Consider the following 20,711-nt stretch of genomic DNA (forward strand, 5'->3'; position numbering starts at 1 on the left):
TGGTTGAACATCGACCTATAAACCGGGAGGTCATGGTTCAATTCCCAGTCAGGGCACGTGCCCAGGTTGTGGGCTCAATCCCCAGTGCCGGGCGTGCAGGAGGCAGCCAACCAATGCCTCTCTCTCTCTCTCTCTCTCTCTCTCTCTCTCTCTCTCTCATTCTCTCTCTCTCTCTCTCTCTCTCTCTCTCTCTCTCATTCTCTCTCTCTCTCTCTCTCTCTCTCTCATTCTCTCTCTCTCTCTCTCATTCTCTCTCTCTCTCTCTCTCTCTCTCTCATTCCCCCCCCCCCTCTCTATCTATCTTCCTCTCTGAAACCAATAAAAACATATTTAAAAAAAAAACAAACAGCCTGCAGAATATCAGCCCTGGAGGGTGTGGCTCCATTGGTTGAGTGTCTTCCTGTGCACCTAACGGTTGCCGGTTCAATTCCCGCTCAGGGCATGTGCCCTGACTCGATGTTTGATTTAGTTTTGGGCTCTAACATCCATGCCTCTCCTCTTCCTCTTCCTCTAAAGTCAGTAAAAACACATTTATAAAAATGGGAGAAAAATCGGGACTCTCAGGCTCCACCGCAAGCCGACTGAATTAGAATCTGAATATAAATCTGAATTTTAATAAAACCGCGCACAGGAACATGGAAGAAGCATGATGTCAGGGTTCTGGGACTCAGGAAGTCTCCTCCGAGACGTTCCACCTGTGAGCCCTCAGGCTGGAGGAACAGGCCCTTCGGTCCAAGTTGGAGGTCAGCTGAAACAAACCAGCTCGCTCCTGTCTAAGTGCATTGCTGTGACGTCCAAGGACAGCATGGCTAAGAAGGAATCCTTTCATGATGGAGCACTCAGAGTTGAAAGGCTACTGCATGTTTCTTCTTAGGACCGGATTCTACTTCTCAATGGAGTCTCAGTGCTTCAAGACTCCACAGCCCAATGGCCCCACCACAGCTCTCCACCAAGCCCACCCCTCACCAGCGGTAACCCAGGGAAGGCCCAGGGTGGGGCGTGCAGGTCTCAGCCCTGTGGAGGGTACTCTTTTATTATTATTATTATTATTATTATTATTATTATTATTATTATTATTGATTTTTCACAGAGAGGAAGAGAGAGGGATAGTTAGAAACATCGATGAGAGAGAATCGTGGATCAGCTGGCTCCTGCACACCCCCTACTGGGGATGTGCCCGCAACCAAGGTACATGCCCTTGACCGGAATCGAACCTGGGACCTTTCAGTCCGCAGGCCGAGGCTCTATCCACTGAGCCGAACCGGTTTCGGCCAGGGTAGTCTTTACGGATGTTGGGAAAGGAAAGATGAGGCAGAGGACTGAAAACTAGTACTACAGGATCTATTAGAGGAGAAGGACCCCTGCCAGGCTGCCCTCCTGCAAGGGGAGAGAAGCAACACGTGCAGAGGGGAACACGCCATTTGAGGGGAGGAACCCTGGCCCCGAACACACAGGTCACCGGCGTGCCTGCTCCGGCTGCTGCCTTTCGGAGCCCCTGGCGGCCCTCAGCCTTCCCCGCAGACAGGAAACCTCCTTCAGGCCGTGGGGGCGGGGATGGCACTCTGCGCGCTATTAATAGCGGCCGTATTAAAGTGTAGAGAGATTGTGGGGGAACAGAGAAAACGGTGCCGGTAGGGGATTTCCATGGCAACCCAACCGCCCCTCGGATTCCGCAGCGCGGGGAGGACCAGGCGTAGTAAATAAAGGAGAGGAAACCGAGGGAGCCTGGGCGGCAGGGGCTGGAGGAGGAAACCAGACAGCTCCGGAGGGAGGGAGGGAGCGGCTGAGGGATGAGCTGGAGGCGGAGGGCGGGTCTCGGGAGGGGATTCTCCCCTCGGAGAGCAGCCAGCCCGGCTGGCAGGGGTGAATGTCTGTCCTCAGTCTGCAGGCTCCGCCTCAGAAGCCACCACGCCAGGGGCCTGGACAAAGGAGGCAGTGATGGATGAACGGCTCTTCCTGGGAAGCGGGCATTCTCCCGGGAGCCATCCCCCTGGACCTCTGTGTGTGTCTGTAGATACTGACCTGGAATCACCCCTCTTCACCCCCACCCCGCACCCCAGGGTGGTTGATGGACTCCAGGCAGACCAAGCAAGATCGGGACCGTGGGGAGCGCCAGCCACACACACACACATGCACATAGAACACATGCCAACATGTTAGGCGGGGACACCAGGTGACCGGATACGCACACGTGCTCTCATTGGAAGCTGGGCAGCTGCTCAGCAACCTGGGACCCCAGCCCGCCAGTAACCCGGGCACCGCAGGGTGCATCCCAGACCGAGACAAGGGGTGACTCCCCTGCGTGCAGGGATTTCTCCTCTCTGCCGAAGGCTGGAGTTCATGCTGAGGGTTTCCACCATCACCGGTCTGTCTCCATCACACACCGTGACAGTTAGCACCGTTCCCATTCATTAACACTGCAGTCTCTGCTGTGTGTGTGTGTGTGTGTGTGTGTGTGTGTGTGTCTATGTTTATGTACAGCTCTATAACCATTTCTGCTCATGGAAAGAAGCAATGCTGGAGATAAACAAAATATCTAAAGTCATTTTATTTTTTTAATATATTTTTTTTATTGATTTCAGAGAGGAAGGGCGAGGGAGAGATAGAATGGTGAGAGAGAATCATGGATGGGCTGCCTCCTGCACATCCCCTTCTGGAGATTGAGCCCACAACCCGGGCATGTGCCCTTGAACGGAATGGAACCCGGGACCCTTCGGTCTGCAGGCAGATGCTCCATCACTGAGCCAAGCCAGCTAGTGCCAAAGTCGTTTTTAAGGCGCTGTAATGCATGAAATGCTGTATTGCAGGAGGCTGCCAGCAGGTGTTGGAGAGCGTTTGTAAATGAGGCTGCTGTGGTCTGGGAGCCATAGAACAGGGAACGCCGCCTGGGATTAAAAACTGGCTCAGATCACCTACGGATCGCCAGGCAGAGCTGCAAGCCCAGAGCCACAGACAGGCGTCCGGGCACAGCATTCACGCCGGCTCCTCCCGGGGCTCAGACCTGGGCCCCCGGGACCGTGCTCAAGGACGGTGGCCTCAAGGCCATGAGTTCGAACCGTGCGCCAAACCCTGTAGACAGACGCTCTCCTTGCTCTGGTTTCCGGAGGCAGAAGGTGGAGGGTGGGAGGTCCAAGGGTGGGGGGTCAAAGGTGAGGCCCCAGAGGGTCAGAGGAATGACGCCGATGGCCCAGCGAAACCTCCGCACTCAGCCCCTGAGGCCTCACACCTGCCACAGAGCGGGGCCTCTCCCGGTTTCAGCCTCTCCACCCGCCTTCCCCCCCCCCCCCGCCCCGGAACGGGGAACCACAGACCAGGTGCGCTGCTGTGAAAGCTGAGGGAAGCCCAGCGCCCACCTCCTCCCCGCGCTCTGCCTCCCGGCCCTTCCCAGGCCCGACGGGGCGGCCCGAGCCCAGCAGCTGGGACGTCCCCGAGAAGGGACAGAGGCGGCGTCTCCGGCCGGGCCTCTCGGAAGGCTCCCAGCTGAGGAGGCCCTGGTGGCCGGTGATCGCTCCCAGCTGCCACGCAGCCCGAGGGCTCCCAGCTGCGCCTGCTGACGCAGAGCGGGCCTGGGCCTGGGCCTGGGCCCCCGGCTGCGGGGCCGTCCGTGCGGCTCCCTAGACTCCGGATGTCATTCGTCACCGAGGTCACGGTGGAGCCCCGGGCCTGGCCCCTCCGGACCTCTGAGTGCGGGCGGGTTTCGGGGAGGGTGTGGCCACGGCGGGACACCAGGGCCCACGCGGGGGGCAGGGAGAGACGCCCGGCCTGTGTGCCCGCCTCCGCCTCCGGGGCAGGCATCCCGACGAGGGGCCGGCAGACCAGCACCAGCTGCCCAGGACCCGCCCTGGCCACACGCCGGCCACAGGCTCATGCCAGGTCAGACCCCATGAGACCACGGCTTTTATTTGTTTATTTTTGTTGACGTGATTATTTTTTAGCGAGGACATGGAGGAACACGAACAGGCAGAAGCAATCAGGTGGATGGGGGGAGGGGGGTCAGGGGGGCAGGAAGTGTCCAATGGCAAAGGGGCCGGGCCGGGTGGACAGCCAAAGCAGCCAGGTGAACAAAGGGGTGGAGCTACTTGAACTTGGACGCTGGTCCAGGGAACTAGGGGGTGGGGCCCCATGAACAGGCAGGAGGGGTCTGGTGAGGCTCAGATGCCCACCCCCACCCCTGGTTGGGCAGACCCTGGATGGCAGCCAGCGGGCCCCTGGCCTCTGAATCAGGCGCCCTGTGCCAAAACCAGTGTGGCTCAGTGGATAGAGCATTGGCCTGTGGACTGAAGAGGCGCCCTGTGAGCCTAGGAGGAGGCTGTCCCCATGGCACAGCGACCTGAGGGACTCTGGTGGAGGGAGGCCGGGCACCCAGAAGGGCAGGGCGGTGTAGTGGTCGCAGCACAGCTGTTTCCCTGATTTCAAAGCCCACAGGCAGGGCTTCTGCTCCCAGGACAGTCCGGTGAGAGACGCCTCAATGGGGGGCGCCTCGGTGGACACCTGCCCACCTGAACCCCCTGGGCGGTCTTGAAAGGGGGCTGGCACCAGCTTTCTTGCATCCTCCCAGCTGTGTAGACGTCAGAGTGTAACTCTAGAGCTAGCTGGAGTTCGGCACCTAACCCAGCCCCTAGAGATGTCCATCCTCTGAGAGTAGCCAACCAGCCCTGCCTGTGCGGCCGGGGGTCAGGGGACCGAAGGGGTGGGGCCCCGTGGACAGGGAGGAGCGGTCACCTCAGATCGGAGATGCCCCCCACCTCTGGGCAGGACTCTGTTCACAGTGGGATAGCCCCTCCCCTCAGCAACAAGGGAGCCCCAAACCAGGCGCAGGCCGGCCCTCGGGCCCGGCAGCCAGTGAGGCTCTCTGTGGGAGGCGGACAGATCTCCCGGGAAGAATCAGCGGTTCAGAGGTCACAAAGCAGCTGTTTTTCTGAGATCCAAGCCCACGGGCAGGGCTCAGCGTCTCAGGACGGCCCAGTGAGAGATGCCCCGATTGGGGGAGGGAGTGTCACAGGGGCACCTGGCCACACAGCCCTCACGGCTGTCTGGAAGTGGGGCTGGCGGCCGCCTTCCTTGCCTTGCTCCCCGCTGCGCAGATGTCTGCCGGCGGGCAGAGGTGACTCTGGGCGATGGGTGTCAGGCACCGAACCCAACCCCCAGGGCGGGAGGTCCACCCTGTGTGGGAAGGTCAAACCAGCCCGGCCGGTGTGGCCCAGGGCTGAGCGTCGACCTCTGAACCAGGAGGTCTGGATCCCATTCCCGGTCAGGGCACATGCCTGGCTGGAGGCCAGATCCCCAGTGGGGGCGTGCTAGGGGCAGCCAATCCATGACAAGATTCTGGAAAGAGCTGAGCCCTGTGCTCTGGCAGGGGCGACCCCCTAAACCTCTCACTGCAGGGCCCGCGCGGAGACCCATCCCTGTGTCTGTGCCTTGACCTGTACCCACCTAAGTACGTGCCCATCATTTCACTTCTTATCCAATCCCAGGGGTTTCCCACCACTTCGCTTTGTCCCACCTCCTTAGTCCGTCACCAATGGATTTCACGTAACCCACCTCCGTCCCTCCTCTGGTGGCCATGTATAAACACAGATGGAACCCGCCATCCTCCGGGGCATTCTCTCAGTTCGCTGAGGGTCTGCTTCCCGGCATCTGTCGACAGTTTGGCTCAAATAAACTCACAAACATTCTTCACAGGTCTCAGTGGGTTTTTACATTAACACAGGCCTGTTTCAGTTTTGTCTCAGCCGCTTCCTGGCTGCCTCGGGCAAACCCCTCCATCTCAGCCGGCCTCCATCCTGGCCAGGCCCAGGCCTCCTGCTCCAGCATCCGTGTCTGGAAAATGCTCAGCCTCAGGAGGCAGCACAACCCCTGGGGTGAGCGGACAGCGGATCCGGACAAAGGGGCCTGACCGACTGTCCATCCGTCCATCCGTCCATCCTGGGGGCGGGGCTCCAGAAGCCTGAGTCTGCGCCTCCCCAGCCAGGGCCAGCCTCTCTCCTGCCTCAGCCTCCACGGGTCGCCAGGCCACAGACAGGGGCTTTGGCGGGCTGTGGGGGCAGCACCTGGCACAGGTTTCTGAACAAGGACCCCTGGAGAGGCAAGGAGCAAGGGCACAGGCCAGAGGAGGGGGAAAAAGACTCATTTTTCTTTTCTTTTCTTTTTTTTAAAAATATATTTTATTGATTTTTCACAGAGAGGAGGAGAGAGGGATAGAGAGCTAGAAACATCGATGAGAGAGAAACATCGACCAGCTGCCTCTTGCACACCCCCTACTGGGGATGTGCCCGCAACCAAGGTACATGCCCTTGACCGGAATCGAACCCGGGACCTTTCAGTCCGCAGACCGATGCTCTATCCATTGAGCCAAACCGGTTTCGGCTCAGTTTTCTTTTCAGAGAAAACCTGTTCTCACCTCCCCTTGCCGGGTGGCAGAAAACAGCTAAAGACTCTGGTGGAGCTTCGTGCAAATAGGTCAGCCCCAACGACACCCGGGAGCCCTGGCCGAGAAAGGAAGTGCCGATGGGGCCCGCAGCACACGGAGCGCCATCGGGCCAGCCTGGAGGACTTCCTGGAGGCGAGCTTTCGGCTGGTCTTCCCAGGGGGTGAGAGAAAAAAGCAGGGGTGGGGGAGAGATCAAGCATGAGCCTGGGAGTGTGGGCGCTAACACCCAAGGCAGGATGTGAGCGAAGACGGAGAGAACAGGAGATGCATCGTGGGCCGGAAGTAAGGGCGTGAGCTTTGATGGGGAGGCCCCGTCAGAGCCGGATGGGGAGGGTGGGGAGTGTGTATGTGGGGGGTTGGGGGGGGTGCTGGGATTCTGAGCTTTCGCAGGAAGCAGCACAGGACCTGGGAGGGATGGAGGATTCTGAACAAGGACCCAGGTGTCCTTCCAATCTGGGGGTGGGCCACGAAAAGAAGGGGCCCACCCAGAGCACTCGCTACAACTCCCAGCAGCACCTGGGTTCCAGGGGGGCGAGGGTTGGATCCCGTCTTTCAGACCCTGCAACAGCCATCTGCGGGCTTTGTGCTGCCATCTGGTGGTGGAGGAATGGAAGGCCAGTCTTCGTAGTTCAGGGACTTGCTGGAGGGAGGGGTGTAAGGGAGGTGGGGGGTGAGGGGAGGCTGAGACCAAGGAGAGGGTTGGTGGGCTGTGGGTGGAGTTTGCTGAGGCCCTTTGGAGGGGGGGGGGGGAGGCGGTGCCACCGGGAGTCCACAGATCGCTCCTCTTTCTAAAAGGCACAACTCTTTGGCGCTTCCATTGGTCCCTGTTTGCCCGCCAAGCACAGGGCCCGGCGAGGAGCAGGTGTAGTGTCTGTGGTTTTCCTGGACAGTGAGCAGCGCACCATCGTGCAGCAGGTGCTCAGTCCACCCCGGTCTCCCTCCTGACAGCCTGCGGGGGGCGGGCGGCGGCCTCCCAATGAGAGGGAACTGAGACTGAGCCGCCCTGAGTCACCGGTGAGTGGTCGGCGAGCGGGGGTGGGTGCCCGGGGTGGGTGCGCCTCCCTGAGCTGAAGGGGGTGGGGGGAGAGACATTGTGCAAATCACACCGGGGTGCTTCATGGGTTCTCGCGGTGATGAATTCCCTAAAAGGGAGAAAAGGCTGGAGTGCTTACAGATACTAGCTAACGGGAGCCCTTTCGGGTCAGACATCTACCTGAATGTCCACACAGAGCACAAGTGAATACTCCTCCCTCTTCCCTTCAGCTCCCCCACCCCCCACCTTTAATCCCATCTCCCCCCGGGGTCTCCTCTCTCTTCTCTCCGCCCAATGGACTCCTCCAATGCTGTGTGTTGTCCTCAGGCAGCCCCCAGGGACGGGTGCGACGGCAGAGGGCGAGCTCGGAGAAAGGCACGCATGCCACCCCTCGCCGCTCTCCCGGATCCCGCCCGTTCCTCTCTTGTTTGAAGCCCGTGGGCCAGGACGGGGGGTGCCAGCTCCCAGCATTGCCCAAGGGGGGCCCCTCTGTACTCTCAACACCCTCCTTTCACTTCCTGTCCTGGGTGATTCACTTCCTGTCCGCCTCACGGGTACTTCGGCCTCTCTCACTTCCCCCTCACCCCGCGCCTGGCACTAACAGGGAATCTGTAGACGTCTCAAGAAGAAGACTAAAATGTTCTTGTGCCTTTTTCCTGTTGCTCCCCTGTGCTCTGTCTTCAGACCTCACCGATAAACATGGAGCTGCCGTTTTCTATGGGAACGTGTGAAAAAAAATAAATAAATAAGCGAATGAACCCTTATTCACCCGGCGACATGCGGCGTCCTGGGGAAGGGGCCTCGCAGGACATGAACCCGGTGCCGGCGCCGGGTCCGACCGGGCTCTCCGGGCGCGTGTCCGCGGGCGAGCCTGGCTCCGGCGGGGGAGGGTTCCAGGTCCCTCAGACAAAGCCAGGCCTGTACGTGTGCCGAGGCCGCCCAGCCGCACGTTCACAGCAGCGGGCAGACCCGGGCCGTCAGACACACGCCACAGAGTACACGCAGCCGGGTCTGGGCACCTGGTGGGGGGGCATCGCTTACGGAGCTGTCGGTGGGAATGACCGCAGAGCGGGAGCTGGGTGGGGGGGAGTGGAACCTGGTCCTTCGGCTCTCCCCCCCTCATCCTCGCCTCGGGACATCGGGGGGCTGGTCCGGCAACCCCACCTCTCTCCCTGCCTGCCCTGCTCAGCTCGGCCGGGCCACCTCTGACCCCCTGGCCAGCCACTCCCTGACCCCCTGGCCAGCCACTCCCTGACCTCTGGCCCAGCCACTCCCTGACTCTGGCCCAGTCACCTCCTGATCTCTGACCCAGCCCACCCCTGACCTCTGGCCCAGCCACCCCCTGACCCCCTAGCCCAGCCACCCCCTGACCTCTGGCCCAGCCACCCCCTAACCTCTGACCCTGCCCACCCCCTGACCTCTGACCACGCCCAGCCCCTGACCTCTGGCCCAGCCCATCCCCTGACCTCTGGCCCGGCCACTCCCTGACCTCTGACCCAGCCACCCCCTGACCTCTAGCCTGGCCACCCCGCCAATTGAGGGCCTTTCTTAGCTGCATGGAATCCTGGGCAAGCCCACAGGCAGCCACGCCGGGGGTCGGGCTCACTGTCACCAGGAGACACCCCACCATTGTCCCAGGGGCCAGCCTGCAGAGTGGGGGCTGGGAGGGGTGGGGTCGTGGGCAGCGAGTCCCGGCCTGGGGGCGTGCCCAGGGCGCCTGGAGGTGACCCCTGTCGGGGGGGAGGGCCTGTGCGGTTCCCCCGGAGGAGAGGGGCTGGAGGAGAAGCGGGGGTGTGTGCGGACACGGGGGGGCCTGGGCGCCAGAGACGTCACACGTTCTGGGAGCTGAGAAGTCGGATGGGAGCCTCCTGGTCCTGGGTGCTCACCAGGTTAGTGCCTAACCTCTCTCTCTCTCTCTCTCTCTCTCTCTCTTTCTCTCCCCCCCCCCCCCCCCCCCGCTCCTCTCATTAAGCCACTGTCTCCTCTCAGGAAGCTCATGGCAGCACCATCGCTATGGGTGGACCTGACCTCAGGTGACTGAGGTGCTGGCGTTTGGAGCTTGAAAAACAGGAGGGGAAAGCCTGTTTAGCCCCCAGTGTTCCCTGCCGTGTTTTAAAGAGCCCCAGGACCTGGGATAGCGGACACACTGGGGGCAGGTGCTGGCTCAGAAACCCTGGCCCCTGGACACCCCGATCCCCCCTCTGCTGAGCTGCGGGATGGGGAGGGAGAGGGGGCCTCCAATGCCAGGTTGTGCCGCAGTGTGCAAATGCCGGTGTGTCTGGCGCCCTCTGGTGGCTACGGGCCGCGCATGCGTCCGACCCTTTCTGCAGAGCTGCTCTATGTAGGTCCAATGAGACTGAGTTCGGGGGTGGGGGCAGATCTCACGGCCAAGGCGAGAGCTTAGGCCCGTCTATTGCTACGCGCTGGATATTACGGGGTCCTCTCTGTCAGGAACAAGATTAATGCAGGCATTATCGTGCATTCATTCATTTATCCCCCAATATGTGCCAGGCATCGCAGAGACCCCGGAGAGGGAGAGAGGGAGAGGGAGTCCTGGGGATGCTTGGGGAAAGTCTTTCTTTCAGGTCTGGGGACAGTGAAGGCACAGGCCTTCCATTGAGTCTGAAGACCAGCCCGTAAGGAGGCCGCTGGCCAGGCCGAAGGGGAAAGGAAATATGGAGGCGGTTCCCTCAGCCGCTTTCAGGGAGGGAGGGAGTGAGTGAGTAAGTGAATGAATGAGTGAATGAATGAATGAAGTAGGTGGAGGCGTGCAGATGGCCACAGGAAGCCCAGCTCGTGCCTCGTCGTCCCTTTCAGGGCCTCTGGGCATTCTCCACTGTCCCTGCTTGTGAAGGCTTCCTTTCCTTAGGCCCGTGGTCGGCAAACTGCGGCTCGAGAGCCGCCTGCGGCTCTTTGGCCCCTTGAATGTGCCTCTTCCACAAAATACCACGGCCTGGGCGAGTCTATGTTGAAGAAGTGGCGTTAGAAGAAGTTTTAAGTTTAAAAAATGTGGCTCTCCGAAGAAATGTCAACCGTTGTCCTGTTGGTATTTGGCTCTGCGGACTGATGAGTTTGCCGACCTCTGCCTCAGGCTCCTGGGTACTCTCTTCCCCAGCTCAAGCCAATTCCTCTGCCTCGGGTTCAGCTTCATTGCTCACAGCTCTGCTTCCCTCTCCAGCTCCAGGGAAGCAGCTCCTGGTGCAACTACCCGTGTTTCCCTGAAAATAAGACATCCTCTGAAAATAAGACCTAGCACAACTTTGGGAGAAAAAATTAATATAAGACACTGTCTTATTTTCGGGGAAACTGGGTAGTATGTGCTGGGCAGCTCCTGTCTGCCAAGCTCTGCTGCCCCCACGGGCTGGGCCTGTGCCTGGGGTGGCGTGGGGGTTGGTGAGCCAGGCAGGCCTGGCTGCTGGCTGGCTGTGGGGCAGCAGCTGGTAAGGTACTCGACCTCACCATGCTTCGGTTTCTATATTTGTGGGGCGGGAATGAAGACAGTGCCCGCCTCTGTCAGGTGTGAGCCTCCTCACGGGAGCCGGGAGGGAGACGCTGGTGAGACCCTGATTTCCAGGGTCTACGGTGCTTCCCTTCGCAGCCACGGCCCCTCTCTCAGAGCTCGCCCTGGGGTCCCCCTCTCTTACAGGAAGAACGTCTGCTTGTTTTCTGAAAGCTCGTGGGCCTCCCATAGGGGGAGGCGAGAGGGGAGGGGGGTGTCTGCAGCCCCTTGTAGAGCGACCTCCAGCCCCTCCCACGGCTGCCCCCGGCCCCCACTGCTGACCTTACAGCGACCATGACCTTGGCCATTATCAGATGAACTTGAGGGCAGGGGACAGGGAGATCTGGCAGCTGTATTCTCTGCCCCTCACTTCCCAGGAAGAGAGGTCTGAGGAGGGATGTAGACCCCCTGCCCCTTCAGGTCCACACCGGGGGATCTTGGGGATCTGGATTAGGGCAGCCCTGGCCAGAGTTCAGAGAAGAGAGGGGGTGTTTGGGGCAGAACAGGCTCAGAGACGCGTGGCGAGCCCTGCACCACCTCCTCCAGGCAGGAAGGAGCTCTGCGCTCTCCTTTTTTCTCGGTGGCTGAGTCTTCTACCTAGCTTCGGCTTCCCTGAGGATCTCGCTGTACTTCCCCTCATGGCCACTGGGTGGCACTGTTGGATGACCCTGGAATTTCAAGTGCCAGGCAGGCGGCTGGGCTGGGAGTGTGGAGGGGTGAGGAGGCCTCGGGTTCCACTGCGGGTCCCTCCTTCCCGCCTCCCCTCGTGCCCCAGGCTCTTGTCCATGCCTAGACCGCCTTCCCTCTCCCAGGTGCATCCTGGCTCTGCAGCGCGGGAAAGTGCCACGATGGCTCCATCCCTCCATCCTCCCTTTTCCCTTTCCCCTTCCTCCACCGGCCAGAGAGGCTGTGGTCTGAAACCCCAGATCTGGGCTCCTGGACGAGGTCCAGCTGCCTCTGCAGACCAGGCTCCTTGCAGCCAATAGGCACGGGTTTGTCACTTGCTGGTTTCCTCTCCAATCTCTCACTGGTTCTGCTTCTCAGCCTCCCGGGCCAGCCTTGCCTGAGTGCTGTGTGACGGTCAGGCTGTTCTTTTATTATTATTATTATTATTATTATTATTATATTATTATTACTATTTTTAATTTCTTTATTGATTAAGGTATCACATATTTGTCCTCAACCCCCCATTCCAATCCCCCCCACTCATGCCCCCACCCCGCTATTGTTAGGCTCATATGTGTGCACATAAGTCCTTTGGTTGATCTCTCCCTTTTATCCCCACCCTCCCTCTGAGGTCCAACAGTCTGACCCATGGCTCCTTGTCTCTGGGTCTGTTCTTGTTCATCAGTCTATGGGTCAGGCTGTTTTAAAGATCCCTTGTTGGCCCGTTAGTCCATCAAATGTCCCCCACATCTCACTGAGCCCCCTCCCCCTGCCCCCCAGCCCCCTGGCAATGGCCCCCCTTGGACTCGGAGAACATCATTGAGATGCACTGAGCGTCAGGGCCGCACTGTCCTGAATTCCATCAGGGCCCGCTTCCAAAGGGACTCGGCATCTCTGACCTTCTTCCCTCCTTCTCCGCGTGGCTGGGGGCACACTAGCCCGGGCACCGGGGCGGCCTGCCACTTCCTAGACACGTGACCTCATTGAACCTCCGTGCCCTCTCACTCAAACAGCGATAGCAGGGTTCCTTCTAATATAAGGTGACCAGACATCCCGCTTTTGGCGGGACAGCCCTGATTTTTAACCATTTGTCCCGCGGTGTTTTAAAAAAATGTCCTGATTTTTTTCCAAAAACCGGGACTTTTTTAAAACGCCGCAGGGCTGGAACCGGTTTGGCTCAGTGGATGGAGCGTTGGCCTGCCGACTGAAGGATCCCAGGTTCGATTCCGGTCAAGGGCACGTACCTTGGTTGTGGGCGCATCCCCATTCTCTCTCATCGATGTTTCAAAACTCTCTATCCCGCTCTCTTCCTCTCTGTAAAAAAAATCAATAAAATATTTTTAATAAATAAATAAATAAATAAAATGCCGCAGGACAAGGGACAAATGGTTAAAAACCAGGACTGTCCCGCCAAAAGCAGGACGCCTGGTCACCTCATTCTCATACCACGGCCCCAGCTCCTCGCCGGGGTGAGGTCGGAGAACTGGTCACAGGACGAGAAGGTGCACCATGGGCCCCGCTTTCCCGTGTCACAGAGCTGGGAGCTGTGGCCCCAGAGGAGAAGGGATCTACCCCAGATCTCCCGCCCCAAGGCCGCCCCGGTGGTGGCAGCACCGGGGCTGGCCCTGCTCGGCCAGTGGTCTCTCCTCCTCCGCTCCGCTCCCTTCTCCATGGACTGAAGGTGGAAACGGGGGCGAGAGGGGGAGGACATGGGGTCACAGGAAGAATCGGCCCCCGGAGGTGAGCAGCCGAGCCGGGACTCACCTCCAGGCCTGTCTGAGTCCAGGACTTTTTTTTTTATTATCATTATTATTTATTTATATTTTATTGAGTTTTTACAGAGAGGAAGAGAGGGGGATAGAAAGCTAGAAACATCGATGAGAGAGAAACATCGATCAGCTGCCTCTTGCACACCCCTTACTGGGGATGTGCCCGCAACCAAGGTACATGCCCTTGACCGGAATTGAACCTGGGACTGAAGAACCTGGGACCTTTCAGTCCGCAGGCTGACGCTCTATCCACTGAGCCAAAGCGGTTTCAGCGAGTCCAGGTCTTTACCGAACCCTTCGGTTCGAACCAGTGAGAGCCTTCCTGGCCGTTTGGTTTGATGCCGCTGATGGGGACGGAGGGAGGCGGGAAGCATCAGGTCGTAAAAGGCTTCGTGTGCCTTATGGGACATGCAGGTTGTATCATAGCAACAGGAGCCAGGGAGGAGGTCAGAGGTGAGTGACGGCCAGGGCAGCGGTGTGGAGAGGAGCCGGGATGGGGTGGGGTGGGGTGGGGTGGGCTGGGGTGAAAGCGGGGAGCAGGACGGTTGCAGCTGCCCAGGCCATGCCTGCTGGTGGCCTGAACCAGGGCAGAGGGGAGGGACGGAGCCAGAGAAGCATGGGCAGGTGCCCAGGCTAAGGGGGTGGCCGGAGGTGGGGGGTGGCGGGTGAGAGAGCGGAGAAGGATTTTATTGGTTTCCGGTTTGGGCAATAGGATAGAAGGTGCGTCTCCCCGACGAGGGGAACGTGAGGGAGACGCGCCCAGGAAGTGGGACTAACGGCTCTGCTGCCCCGGAGAGGAGCCTGGGCTGCAGACAGAGCGTCCGGGGTCAGCCGGGGTCAGCGCCAGGGCCCTGGACCAGCCACCTCCGCCCCGCTCTGCCTGCTCAGGCCAGCTGGTCCCCTCCGGGAGCCGTTGGGGAGCTGGTGGAGGCGCCAGCGCGGAGCAGGAATGGTCCGTCTTGCCGATGGGAGGGGGCACTCAGAGTCCCCTCCCCAGACGTCCGGGCCACCTGGGCATCGCAGCTCCGAAAGGGCCCTGAGCCGGGACTGAGGGGACACTGTCCCAGGCGGACCCCCTCGGGCAGCGGAGTCACAGGCGCCCGGGCGCACAGGCGCCCGGGCGCAGGCCTGGGACACAGACGGTGTGGCTGTCACTTCATCGCAAACCCCTCCCTCCTCCATCCCCAACGGAGGAGCGTCTCCTGGTGGCGATGCCTCGGGGGTGACATGTCCACAGCTGGCCCTGGGTGTTTGCTCTGGGACGGGCTCTGTTCCGAGTGCCTCTCCTTCCAGCCACGCGACACGGCGCCCAGGCCAGGAACCGGGTCCTGAGCCACGCAGGCAGGCCCGGGAGGAGGCCCAGACCCGCGGGCCCCAGGGCCGGAGGGAGCCACGCTCTGCTGCCTCCGGGTGTGAGTCTGACGGTGAGGCACCCGCCCAGTGCCTGACAGCGGCGGCCGGGAACCCTGCGGGAGGCCCCTGTAGCCATTTTTATCCGGCCGCGGCTTGCAGGGGAGTGCGCTGAGTGTGAGGGCACTGATTCAGGACCTGAGCCGCGGCCCCCGCCTCCACACAGCAGCTCCTAAGAGGCAGCCGGGGTTAATCTCGGAAGGCTTCCTGGAGGAGGAAGCCCTCCTGTGAACAGGAAGCTGGAATGGCTGCTCGAAGTCCTCGGTTGTCCGGCATGGCGCCCCCTGCAGGGCAGAACCGGGACGGCAGTGACGACAGGATGAGGGAGCTCCCTTCCACAGGAGCCAGGCTTCTGCTTCTCCCAGCGCATCCCCCTCGGCCGTCTCCTCGCCAGTCCTAACAAGGGGACTCCAACACTCCGTTCCTCCCTCCTTCCTCTCCCTCCAAACCCCAGGAAGCCAGGGGAGTGCGTATGGGGGTTGGGAGGGCAAGGAGGGGACATGTTATCCTTCCTCTTTGACAATTGGGGCCCGGAAAGGTCAGGTGAGCCACCGTGGGCCACACAGCCCTGCCTGCTGGGACTGAACCCCAGACTGCAGCCCTGGCTGGATGCGCTGCACCGTGCTCCCCGCACCGTGCTCCCCGCACCGTGCTCCCCGCACCGTGCTCCCCGCACCGAGCTCCCCGCACCGTGCTCCCCGCACCGAGCTCCCCGCACCGTGCTCCCCGCACCGAGCTCCCCGCACCGTGCTCCCCGCACCCCGTGCTCCCCGCACCCCGTGCTCCCCGCACCGAGCTCCCCGCACCGAGCTCCCCGCACCGTGCTCCCCGCACCGTGCTCCCCGCACCGAGCTCCCCGCACCGTGCTCCCCGCACCGAGCTCCCCGCACCGTGCTCCCCGCACCGTGCTCCCCGCACCCCGTGCTCCCCGCACCCCGTGCTCCCCGCACCGTGCTCCCTGGCCCAGGGTGAGGGACGCCGGGTCTGGGCCCTCCGACGTGAGAAGCAAGCACAGAGCGCTGAGCCCTCGAGCCCTGGAGTTTGCACTGCTGGCCCGATTCCTGTGGTGTGAGCAGTCCCTGGCCACCAGCACCGGCCACCCCCCACCTCGGCCGAAGCACACCGCCCCCAGCTCGGGCAGCCTCCACCTGATGGACGGACGGGCGGGCGGACGGACGGGCGGGTCTGCCCGGAGCATCTGCGAGTCCTCCTGGCTGACCCCACGCCGCTCAGGGCAGGACAGGAGCCCAGCGGCGGCCCGGGCCGGCGGAGACGCGGGCAGCGAGAGGCGCGGGCGATGTGTGGAGTCAGGCGTCCTGAGCTCCGTCCCAGCCTCCCCACTGAGTCACCGCGGACAGCGGCTCCTCCTCCCGGGGCGTCCGGGGCGTCCGCGGTCCGATGGAGATCGTGGCATCCTTCCCTCGGGGCGGCTGCGAGGACTCAGTCCGAGGGCTCACGAGCTGCTGTGGGGGCCTGGCCTGGACCCCACGCTGCCCTCCCTGCTCGCCGGGGGCGGGAGGGGCTGTGCTGCCACCGCAGCAGGCGGGTGGGGTCCTGTGATGGGAGCCTGGGCCCTGGGTGGGGTGGGCGTGGCACACGGCGGGAAACCCCCTTCCACCGGCTGCAGGGCTATCGTCAGAGCAGGAGCAGGAGCAGACCGGAGGGGAAGGAGCGGGGGGCCTGCCCGCCCAGGGAAGGGGTCACGGGGCTCTCAGCCGTGCTCGTGCGGCCAAAGGAAGCCACGATGGCCGCACCGCCAGCTGGCTGTGACTGCGCCCCCTGGTGGAGCTCGCTGGCTGCCCACCCCGTGCGCCTCCTTTCGTCCCCTCCGCCCCGCAAAGGGGTTTTGCTGCCCCGCTCAGCCAGCTAGGAAACTGAGGCACGGGGCCTTCCTCCAACGCCACCCGCTCACGTTCCCACCGGCGAGCAGGTGTCCGCGCGAGGCCCGGGCCCTGCGCACCCCGGGCCCTGCGCATCTCTGTGCCTCCTCCCTATCCCTCTGCGGGCGGCTGCCGTGACGGTGTTCCGTTTGTTAATGTCCTCCTTCCGTCCCTTCCTGCTGTTCACACTTAGGCCTCACAGGGGGAGAGAGGATGCCATAACCCCGAGGCCTTCCCTCCCGTCCCTCCTCTCCCTCCAAACCCCAAGAAGCCATGGCTCCACCCGGGACGGGGTCCGAGGGAGACCCCAGCGAGGGCAATGCACGCCACGTGCCGCCCACCTTACGGAGCGGGGCCGGGCGGGGGCCGGGCGTGTGTCCTAGAGGCTCGGGGGCTCACTCCTGCCGGGGAGCCCTCCCTCCGCGGCAGGGTGCTCCACCCCCTCTGCCTCAGTTTCCTTTTCCCGAAACGGTGGTGATGACGTAGACGCTACGAGAGCCGCCAGGATGAACTGTCCCGCTGGGCTGGAGGCCCCAGCAGGGTCTGACGTGTGGTCGGCACTTGTCACCAGTCAGCATGGCTGTTCTTTCTCCCCCCCCCGGAGTTTTTCTCTGCCAACGCCTTTTTTGCTTTTTAAAAATATATATTTTATTGATTTTTCACAGAGAGGAAGGGAGAGGGAGAGAGAGCTAGAAACATCGATGAGAGAGATACAACCACCAGCTGCCTTCTGCACACCCCCCACTGGGGATGTGCCTGCAACCAAGGTACATGCCCTTGACCGGAATCGAGCCTGGGACCTTTCAGTCCGCAGACCCATGCTCTAAACACTGAGCCAAACTGGTTTTGGCCACAGCTTTTGTTCTAACAGGGGAAGCGAAGATGTATGGACGCGATCGGACGGAAAAGGCCGCTGGGCTGTGACTGACGTGGGACCCAGTGTGGGGGGAGGAGAGCCAGCCCCCCGGGGGCCGGGCCCCGGAGGCTCCCGGGGTGTGGAGGGGGCTGCTGGGGGGCAGTCGGGTGTAGCGGTGGGAATGGCTGGGACCTCAGGGAAAGTGGGGGGGGGGGGAGGGGGGTGTAAGCTCCTACGCAGAGAGGATGGGGCCGCAGGACCCTGGCGCCGGTGCCAGCGGAGGAACAGCCAGGAGCTGAGCTGCAGGCAGCAGTGAGGTGGGGAGTTTCCGAGGCCCAGGGCCGTGTCTGCCGGGCGCTCAGGTCTCTGTCGGTGATGTCACCCTGACCGCTGCCCAGGAGGTAGCGGCGTTTTGAGGACACCGAGGTCCGGAGACGTGGCTTCGCTTGCCTGCCAACTGGGCAGGGACCTCAGGTCTCCGCCTGGCCAGTTCCAAGTGCCCAGGCCATCCTCTGCCCGGGACACGGACGGCCCAGCTTCAAGGAGCCTGGAACGGAGCCAGCCCTGCCTTGGCATCATCTGTCACCCCAAGAGCTCCCTGGGTCACTACCCGCCCCCACCTCCCCTCCTCCACCCCCACGCACCCCCACAGCTCTGGGTAGACCACCCAGATGGAAGGGCAGGATCCCACCGGCTGGACCTTCTGGGCTCTGGAAGCTTCCACCACAAGCTGCAGGCCCAGAGAGGAGGCCCTCTGAGCCAGGAGGGCCCAGCAGGAGCCTCTGGCCTCCGCATTGCAGGCTGGGCTCCAGGAAGAGGGATCCCGGGGGCTGGGCTGGGCTGTGGCCCCCAAGGGCACCCCGGACCCTCCCAGGTCCCCCATCTGAGCAGAGGGCAGGCTGTGCTTCCCACTCGCATCCTTCCAAGAGCAAAGGGTCTCCTCTCTGTGCCCACTCCCTCTCCCCTCCCCCCCCCCGCCCTGGGGGGGCTGTGAGCTGCACTCCCATCTCAAGGCCCCACACTCCAGCTGGCTCTGCACGGCCTGAGGGCTGCTCAGTGACCCTCCCCTAAGGCCTCTGCAGGTCCCCCAGCCGTCCCTGCCCTGGCCCTGGGGAGGGCCTGGAGGACCGGCCCGCGGCTCCTCGCGGCGGGGGGGCCACCGCAGCAGCAGGTCTGAGCCACACTGCGGCCACCGCACCTGCTGCGCGGCGGGAGCCAGGCGGCGCTGGGTGAGAGGGCGGAGGAGAGGCAGGGCTGGAGGGGGCCACCGAGGGGTCGTCAGATCCAGGTCAGCAGCATGACAGCATCGACATGACCGCAACACCCGTCCGGTGGGCCGGGTTCCTCCCCCCCCCCCCCCCACCAGCCCGGCGCAGCGGCTCTGCAGGGTCCGCGTCGCCCGCCTCAGTCCTGGGCAGGAAGCCCTCCTCCCCACCTGCCCGCAACCTCTCCCCTGCTCCCCCCCCCCCCCCCCCGCCCCGGGAGGTCTCTGCCGGCTTCTGGCTGGGGAGCCGGCCCCGCCAAAGGGGGGCGTTTGCCCGTGGGGCGGGGGCCGAGGCCGGGACTCAGCCCGGCGGCCAGCGCGGAGGCGGCGGCGCTGGTGGCGGCGGGCGCGCGCCCCGCGGTCGGCCCGGCCCGCCGGCGCCTTTAACTGGGGCCGCGGCGGCAGGTGCGGCGCTGCGTGCGGGGCTGCGGCGGGGCCGGGCGCTCCGCTCGCTCCGTACGCGCCGCCGCCGCGGGACTGCAGAGCCGCTCCGGTGGCCGCCGCGCCCGCACCGCCGCCGCCGCGGCCCCAGGACATGGAGGCTCCGGGAGCGCGGCCGGAAGGGTACATCGGGGTCGGGCGCTGGGCTGCGGGGCCCCCGGCGCCACCTGCAGCGCGGGGGTCGGGCTGAGCGCCGGGCGGGGGAGCCGGGCCGGGCCGGGCCGGGGGCGAGGGGCCGGCGCCCCGGGGAGGCGGACGCTGAGGGGGCCGGGGACCCCGGGAGCGCGGGGAGCGGGGAGCCGGGCGCGGGGCGGAGGGGCGCGGGGGGCCGGCGGGGATGGAGGTGCCGCTGCCGCAGAGCCGCCGCGCCCGGTAAATGGCTCCGCGGCCGGCGGGACCGGGGCGCTGGCGGGACCGGGGCGCCGGGGCGCCGGGCTGGGGCGCCTCCGGCCCGGGATCCACCGGCTCTGCGGCCGGGAAGGGCTTCTCCGCTTCCCCGCGGCCGCCCGCCCGGGAGGCGGCTGAGACCTGGAGGCCGCCGCTCCTCGCCCCCCGTGCGGGCTCCGGAGTTTCCGGGTGCGGATGGCGCCGGGGGTCCCCGGGCTGCGCCCCGCAGGCCCCGGAGCCGGGCTGCGCGGGGGCCGGGCAGGAGGGGGTTAAGCGGCGCCGCGGCGGTGGGTCTAGGCCGCCGCGCGGAGACGAGCGCGGGGCGCGCGCGGCGGAATCCCGGCCGGGCGGGCCCGGGGCGCGGGGAGCGGGCCCAGACCCTCCGCTCCGACCGGGCGGGCGGCATGGGGCCGGCAGGGGGGCCGGCCTCCAGGCCCCCCTCTTGCTGCCGCCACGCCGCGGGGCAGCCGGGCTGGCCGCCCGCTGCCTCTGCCCGGGGTGGGGGGGGGGAGAGGGGGGAGGAGGGGGGGGCTTCCCTCTGGGGAGAGGCCGGTGGTCCAGCGCCTGCCCTGCTTCAAGGCCAAGGGCTGGGAGGGAGGGAGGCCTGCTGCCCGGGATGCCCGGGGGCGCATCGGCCCTGGGCCGGAGCCAGGCAGCGCTGTGGAGCGAGCTCTGCGGGAGGAGTCCCCTGGCCGGGCTCTGAGGGAGCAGCGCCTGTGCTGGGGGACCCTGCAGAGGTCAGGGCGGGGGCAGGCTGCAGTGTGGGGAGCTCTCCGCTTCCCGGAGGCCGGGCCTGGCCTGGGGTCCCTCCTGATGGCTGCTGGGGACCCACAGGGGACCTGGCTCAGCCCGGAGGCCCCTGAGCAGACAGACCCGGCCAAGGCTTGTTCCAGCCCAGAGGAGGCTGAGGGGGGTGGAGGGCGGGGGGGGGCTGAGGGGGAGTCTCAGGTGTGACCCCAGGACCCAGGACGGGAAGGGCATGTGGAAGGGAGGCTGCAGGGGCCCTGAGGCTGGGCACCAGCTGCCCTGCAGCCCTGCCTCCCCCCCACCCCCCGCCACCCCCCTCTCTGAGGCACT

The 20,711-nt window shown here is 63.8% G+C and overlaps 1 protein-coding gene across 1 annotated transcript in view; it reads right to left on the reverse strand.

The window, feature by feature from the left end:
* Positions 1–20,711, reverse strand: part of LOC311612903 (chymosin-like) — a 188,406-nt gene that overhangs the window by 93,372 nt on the left and 74,323 nt on the right. The gene's annotated exons all lie outside the window — the stretch shown is intronic.

This window comes from Pipistrellus hanaki (assembly GCF_964339955.1).
Source record: "Pipistrellus hanaki genome assembly, chromosome: 18".
Classification (NCBI taxonomy): Eukaryota; Metazoa; Chordata; class Mammalia; order Chiroptera; family Vespertilionidae; genus Pipistrellus; species Pipistrellus hanaki.